Consider the following 7,477-nt stretch of genomic DNA (forward strand, 5'->3'; position numbering starts at 1 on the left):
TCATCACGTCCATCATTCTGAGATCACCATTTCAATCTCTTGATGGTTCACCAGCCCAATTTCTCCTGTCATTTTTAGGTCCTCATGACCTTGGAGCAGTTGCACTATTCATTGCTCTTAGCTTTTGACAATTTGGTCAAGTATGCCCTTGGAGTCCGCAGTGATAACACATATAGTTCGATCTAGGATCTCTTTGTGGCTCGAAATTCAGACTTGCCCACAGATTGATTACAGGGTTGTTCAATATTTGTTGGTCCTCCACATTCCTCTTCTCCTCCATCTTGGGCTTCTCAGTAGTAGGGCCAACTTTAAATGGCTCTTTGGCCTTTATAAACTTCACTTCTTTGGTGATATTGCCCGATGAGCTACTGCCTCTGGTATATCTCAACCCGGATTTGTCTGAAAATTGCTTTTGAGATGAAATAACATCATCTAGCTTCTTGGTGGAGACCCTCTCTATCTTGATATTTGCTTGCACAACCTCTTGCTCAAGAAATCTCACTTTTATGTAGGCTTCTGACAGCTCACCATTCAGTGTCTCTATCTCACATTTGGCCTCCTTATAACGAATTAGGGGACTTTTTTAATCCTCCTCTGACTTCTTCATCTTTTTCACAGCTGCCTTGGCCACCCTTGTGTACTCACTCGACTTCTTCAGGAGTGAGTTATAATTCTCTTGAAGATTGGCTGTGCTTTCATCTTCTTTTGCATCTGATTCTTCAACAACTCCCAATGATTCTTCATCACTATGCTCTCCAAGCTCTTATACAAGCAAATTCAACTCATCTGAAGACTTAACATGGGCAATAGTCATAAAAGTAGAGTAATTCTCTTCTTCATCACAACTTTCCTCAGAATCAGAGTTGGATGAATCCAAGTCACTCAGTGTCATGGCATACACCTTGCCTTTCGATTTCAAATAATTCGGACATTCTTTCTTAAAGTGTCCATGCTTGTTGCATTCAAAACAAGTGACATCTTGTGTAGATTGAGATTCTTTTCCATATTTCTTTTTGAATTCCCTTTTCTCCCTTCCTGAACTTTGGAATTTCCCTTTATCACCAAATTTACCTTTATTCTTGAATTTCAAGAATTTCCGAAAATTTTTCACAAGATATGCAACATCTTTGTCAACCACATCCTCATCCGATGAGTCATGGACTTTCAACCTTTCATTAATGGTCTTAAGAGTAAGAGATTTGCTCTTCCGTTAAGTGGGCAACGACAATTCATAAGTCTGAAGAGAAACAATCAGCTCTTGGACTTTGATGTCATCAAGGTCCTTGCGCTCTTCAATCGCTGTCACTTTGGCACAAAAACTTTCCGGCAATGACCGAAGGATCTTCCTTACTATTTTAGAATCCTCCATTTTCTCCTCCAAATTGAACTTGCTGACAACCACCTCATTCAGCTTGTTATAGAAAGAGTCAAAGGACTCATCCTCACTCATTTTGAGCTCCTCAAACCGAGTGGTCAGCATTTGCAGCTTGGTGTCTTTCACTTTCTTCGTGCCTTCGTAGGTGGTCTCCAATATCTCCCATGCTTCTTTGGCAACGGTAATGTGAGAAATCCTGTGAAGCTCATCTGGAGACACACCACAGAAAATCACGTTAAGTGCTTTACTATTAGCATTAGATGCGGCGAGTGCTGCCTTATCCCATGTGGATTTGGCTGCCTCAAGCTTGGTCGAACTTATATCAACAGCATCCCAAATTGATTCATCAATGGAACATAAAAATACTCTCATGCGAACCTTCCAAAATGCATAATTACTACCATCAAAATATGGAGGTGCATTTAGGGATTATGACCAGTCCATCTCAAAATGGGGTCAAGGATCACACTATGGTAATGAAACCAATAATAGTGTATCTGCTTTGATACCAATTGAAAGTTCAAATAGTGTATAAAACACCCTTGAACGTTTAGACCCCCAAATATCAAATTACCAATTCTTGCTTATTATCAAACAAATAATGTGCAGAACATGAACATAATTTATAAACAGAATTGGTAAACAATCTAAGCCAATTAAAATCACTTCCATAGCAGAAAATAAAAAGGTAAAGATTAAGAGAAGAGAGATGCAAACATAAGGATAACACACAATGTGTTATCGAAGAGGAAACCGAAGCCCTTGGCGTAAAACCTCTCCGTCGCCCTCCAAGCGGTAAGTAATCCACTAGAAAATGTAGTTAGGATACATGAACAACAATAGACTCTCTAAGCCTAATCTACCTAGTGTACCTAAACCTTCCAAGCTTCTTACTCCAACGAGGTTGCGCCGAACCTATTTCTTTTCTAGATTCTCGAATTCCGCTACTTGACCATAGCATCAACCAATTATGTGAAATTGGTTCCTTCCTAATTGCTTCCCAAAGCACCAAACAGTCCTCTCACAGAAATGGATATGGTGAGAAAAAGGTTTTGGTAATAAGTCTCTCAAGGATTTAACAATGGAGAGGAAGAGAGTAGAGAAATTTGAAGAGTCTCTTATGTGAAGATTGTGGATGAATCAATCTTTTTTTTTCTTTAGGGTTTCTCTCTCAAAATTCTCTCTAGAAGCTCTCTTTCTTTCATGGGTATAAGGGGTATTTATACTAGGGTGAGAATGGAATGTAAAGAGTCAGGTTTTTCAAAACAGGGCTGGCTCACAGCTTGACTGAGTCACGAGTTCTAGCTGCGAGGTAACTGGATGGCCAGTTATCCTATTTTGTCCTGTAGTGCTCCAGCTAGCATGACGCTTCAACTTCTAGCATGCTTGGCATGTGTGCAGCTTTTAGCGGCTTACAGCCGCGAGTCACCCGTGAGATCCAGTTACGAGTCCCTATTTTTCTTGCACTCTTGAGTATTTCTTTACACTACCTCACTCACTACCCTTACAAGAATTCCACCTAAAACAAAAGGAGAGAAATTCTGGATTCATCTTATTTTTGTTTTGAGTTATTCAGCAACATGCATGGTGATTAACTCTTCCCACTCTACCTAATTCTTGATAATTGGACATTCTAATGTGAATGACAAATCACTGTACTTTTATGATAAAGATTTATAGTTACATATCTTTTAAGTAAATCAAATACAAAAACAATTGCAACTTTGTTGTAAGTATATAGTACTGCTATCAAATGTTGAAACACCAATGTAACACACACACATAAAAAGAATTTAAATAATGTTCAATGTTCACCTACTGTGAGTAGCAACACCTAGAGTTTTGGTGTGATTCCTAATCGACCAAGTCATCTATTAAATCAAATTACTTTAATTTTTTTTTAGTTTAACTGATTTTGGTATTTTGGTAATTAGCTTTGACGACATTGAAAATTTGGAATATGATTTACGCATATTATGCGAATTATAATAAATTTTTAAACAATTCTTAAATAATTAGTGAAGATCTATTTATAAGGCATATAAAACATGTATGCCCAATCCATCGATCTACACATGTGATGAATTAGGTTGGGTTGAAATTTATCAACTTGACAAGGTCAAGTTGGGTTGAAAAAGACCCTTCAATCCAATCCATCTACACATCCTGAAATGAAATTCACATTAAACAAGTTTTATTAATTCTGGTATTGGCCTTATTGATGACATTAAGAGTGTTTAATACATGCAATAACAGTGAAGGCCTACGGGGTATGCCCTGGAGAACTAACAGGAGATGGTGGCGGTGGTCGAGCAGGTCCTCGCCCTGATAGTCTTGATGTTAGCGTTTGCTTCCTTATTGGTGGTGGCTGCTCCTCTAGTTTTGCAAAGTTGAAAGGTTGGCCTTTAATATGTTTTGCACTCATGGCTCCATATAATTTTTTCTCGTCTCTTGCAAAGGTTAACTTCTCCGTCTTTTCACCTGAGCGTTGCATCAATGTAATTACCCCAACATATTCACACAAAAAAAAAAAAAAAAAAAAAAAAATTCAAATGGATTTAAAAGGTCATAAACACAGGGCAACCGGAAGTAGAAATGATTTGAAAGTAAAGCAAACAACATATTTTTGGTTGCAAGGCTTTTCCACCCAATTGCCAAGTATCAACTAATAATGGAGGTAAAACTGAATAATCAAGAAGGGAATTTCATTTCTTAACAGATATTGATGGAGTGGTGTGGCTAAAAGTGTTTGCTTCATTACATGTTATCATTGATTGGATGGTTAGGAAACCAATTAGTCCATGTCCATTTTCATGTCTGGGGCATCAAAGTTTATCTGAATCAGTCACAAGGAGTACTCACACAGGAATACCGGAAAACATTTTATGCTCTCTCTCTCCTTCACACCCAGAGTACACACACAAATAAACAACACAAATGTAAAGCTACAGCCTCTAGGCTCTAGATATATCCATGTCAATTACAACGTAAAATTAGAGAAAAGGGTGATACTCTTACCGGTAACAAACAAGCTCCATGCAAGAAATAGGGTCAAAAGTATAAGAAAACTGAGGAGGCGTCTCTTTATCAACTCAAACGCCACGTTTCCTTGTGGAAAGGATGCATGAATATCACAATATATAGGCAGCTAAGTTCCTTTGTTGGCCAACATCTCTAGTCCTTTTACATTACTGGGTCAAAGTTAACAAATTTGTCATTTACAATCCGATTACATTTATAGGTAATGACCATGACTTGGAAAATCCCAACAATGGAATCTACAGGAGTTACTGATGCAATTTGAAAGGGGGTATCGGTATCTTTTGTGTTCAAACGGAAAGGGATAGTCGTGTGTGTATAGTAACACATACTTGAGAATTAAGTAAGGAAGCTATGTATATATATTTTTCAATGCAACAGATAAATATATAACTTCTTTCTAGAAGAGTCCTATGCTCTAGTTTAGCAATGTTTAATTTTAAAAACAGATTTTGCACAATTTTTCATTCATAATTAATGTTGTAATGCGGACTAACGGAAGCGAATTCACATTGTAATAAGCTCCTTTCAACTATTCGAGTCAAGGTACAAGCCCATTTTGACTTGTTGTGCAAGTGAATTATTCTACTTGCACAACAAATTTTGTAACCATGGTTTAGTGTATCGTTAGCCTAAAATTTGTTCTCTTAAAAATACTTCACATTGAGTTTATTATAATTGAATATTTAATATGGTAAAAATGGACGACTAAGGGCTGGGTAATTCATTGAGTCAAGGTACAAGCCTATTCTGATTTGTTGTGTAAGTGAATTATTCTACTTGTACAACAAATCTTGTAACCACGGTTTAGTGTATCATTAGCCTAAAATTTGTTCTCTTAAAAATACGTCACATTAAGTTTATCATAATTGAATATTTAGTATGGTGAAAATGGACGACTAAGGGCCTGGGTAATTCATTAGACTGAACCACTTAATCATTTCTCTCTCTCTTATTCTAACATAGTATCAAAGTTACGACTTTGACATTTAAGTGTGTTCTAAGAGAAGTTTTTGTCTTGCTCGGCATTCTACCACTATCTTCATCTTCTTCGGCCTAACACTACTATTATCAAAACTCTCTTATTGGCACAAGAAGTTTACGGTGTGACCCAGCCATCACCAAAAGCCGCCACACAACTGTAAGATCAACACCTACCTTGAATATTTTTTATTAAAAAAAAATGTTTAATTAAATATATAAATATTAATTCATTAAATTATTCCCACATCGAGTACTAGTCCAGAGTCCAGACGTGTCAATTTGTTGCAGTTCGTTTGAACGCGTTGTCTTAGTCTTTACCAGTTTAGTACACTTATTTGGAAAACTTGGTCAAACCCTCCTCAGTCCTCAGCCAGAGCTGTATTTCTTTTACTTTTCCCGGGTCAAGGTTAAAATAGTTTAACTTTACAATGCTTGGACATTAATTTCTAGGTAATGACCCAATATCAACCACCAGTTATGGCTTATGGGAGGTGGTATATATGTTATTGGAAAGCAACCTTCAGTTCTCACTTCTCGATGTTTATTGGAATCCATATGCTTCTTTCTTTTGTCACTTGAAATAGAGAAATCAAGTGTGCTATATATGTGCTTTCCTGCAGTTAGAAACTGGCTAGCTAGTCGAACAAAACTAATGTTTGGTTAATCAAAATGACATTCTGATATGCTTTCTCAACTGTGCAAGTTGCATTGATCATAGAGGATTAGCCAACTTAGACCTATTAAATCCAACTTAAATCTATCCAATTACAAGTAAAGTGCATTTTGTTAAAAAATTAACCAATTACATAAAATATGACCCTAACAACATGCTACGATAAGGTAGAACACACACATGTGTATATATATAGATATGTTCATATTCTACGTATTTAGTCCATACCCTTTACACCCTATTTCAAATTAGTTCTTAACTTTTCAATTATGTCAATTTGGTCTCTAACATTTTTGTGTCGTGCCAATTTAGTCACTGCTGTTATCTTTTGAATCGAAATTGCTGAAGTGGCAAATAGCAAAAAAAAAAAAAAAAAAAAAAAAGTTTATTACCACATCAACAAAAACTAATTAATTAATTTTTTATTTTGGCCATTAATTACGTTATCAATTTTCATTCAAGATATTATGGCAAGGACACTATAAATTGACACGACGCTAAAAGAATAGAAACCAAATTAAAATATGGTGTAAAGAATAAAAATCAAATATATAGTTTAATTACCTTATATATTTTTTCAAAACAAAGCTTTGTGTGCTAATTAGGGCATATGTCAGGTGAATTTCAAAAGCTAAAACGTAGTTTCAGTTTGCTGGTCAGTGCTAGTTGTGGTTAAGGGTTTGCTCATTGTTTTGTTTTATAGGTTTTTTTATTTTATTTTGTCCCTTCGATTCTAGTTCTTTTGTGTACTTTTGGCCAATAGCAGCTTGTTCTGGTGCTGCTTGCATGTGTTTGCTACTTTGTTGCTGAGGTTTAATTATTGTATTTTGGCTCTTTATTTTAATGATTATGTTTCATTCATTTAAAAAAGAAGATAAGGAAAATGCATATTTTAAGAACTTCACAAACCCAAAAAGGGAAACAAAAGCACTAATGTAGTTTTATATCGCCATATGTACATCTAAACCAATATAAAGGGGGAAAAAACTTTACATCTCAATTAATCTAGATTGTTAACTGATGAATTCAGATTGATTTATTATTATTATTATTATTATTATTTTGGGTAATTTACACACCCCTAAATTTTGATCACGTGATCATACCCTCTACCTAGGATTTATAAGAGAAAGAAAAGGTAATTAATCTGAATCTCAATAGGGTTTATTGGAGTTAAAAAAAAATAATAATAAAAAAATAAAAAAATCCGTATGCTTTCATATGCAAAGAAAGATTCATGGCTCTTTTGCTAAAATAATTAAATGAAGGGGTGTGCATTTAAACCATCAATTTTGTTGAGTTTATTGGACTAGGTTGGCAAGCAATGATCAGATGTAATGAATTTATAGAAATCTTAGTGAGTCTCGAAGATTAGTTGGTGGTAGAAGCTGAAGTTATAGCTCCTG

General features: G+C 35.6%; 1 long non-coding RNA gene across 1 annotated transcript; it reads right to left on the bottom strand.

The window, feature by feature from the left end:
• Positions 1-3,552: 3,552 nt before the first annotated feature.
• Positions 3,553-4,561, bottom strand: LOC126702410 (uncharacterized). The gene is made up of 2 exons (XR_007647750.1): positions 4,394-4,561; positions 3,553-3,856 (listed from the first exon to the last, which is right to left on the bottom strand). It is a non-coding gene; the product is annotated as an uncharacterized LOC126702410 (long non-coding RNA).
• Positions 4,562-7,477: the final 2,916 nt, after the last annotated feature.

Source organism: Quercus robur, chromosome 10 (genome assembly GCF_932294415.1).
Source record: "Quercus robur chromosome 10, dhQueRobu3.1, whole genome shotgun sequence".
NCBI lineage: Eukaryota > Viridiplantae > Streptophyta > Magnoliopsida > Fagales > Fagaceae > Quercus > Quercus robur.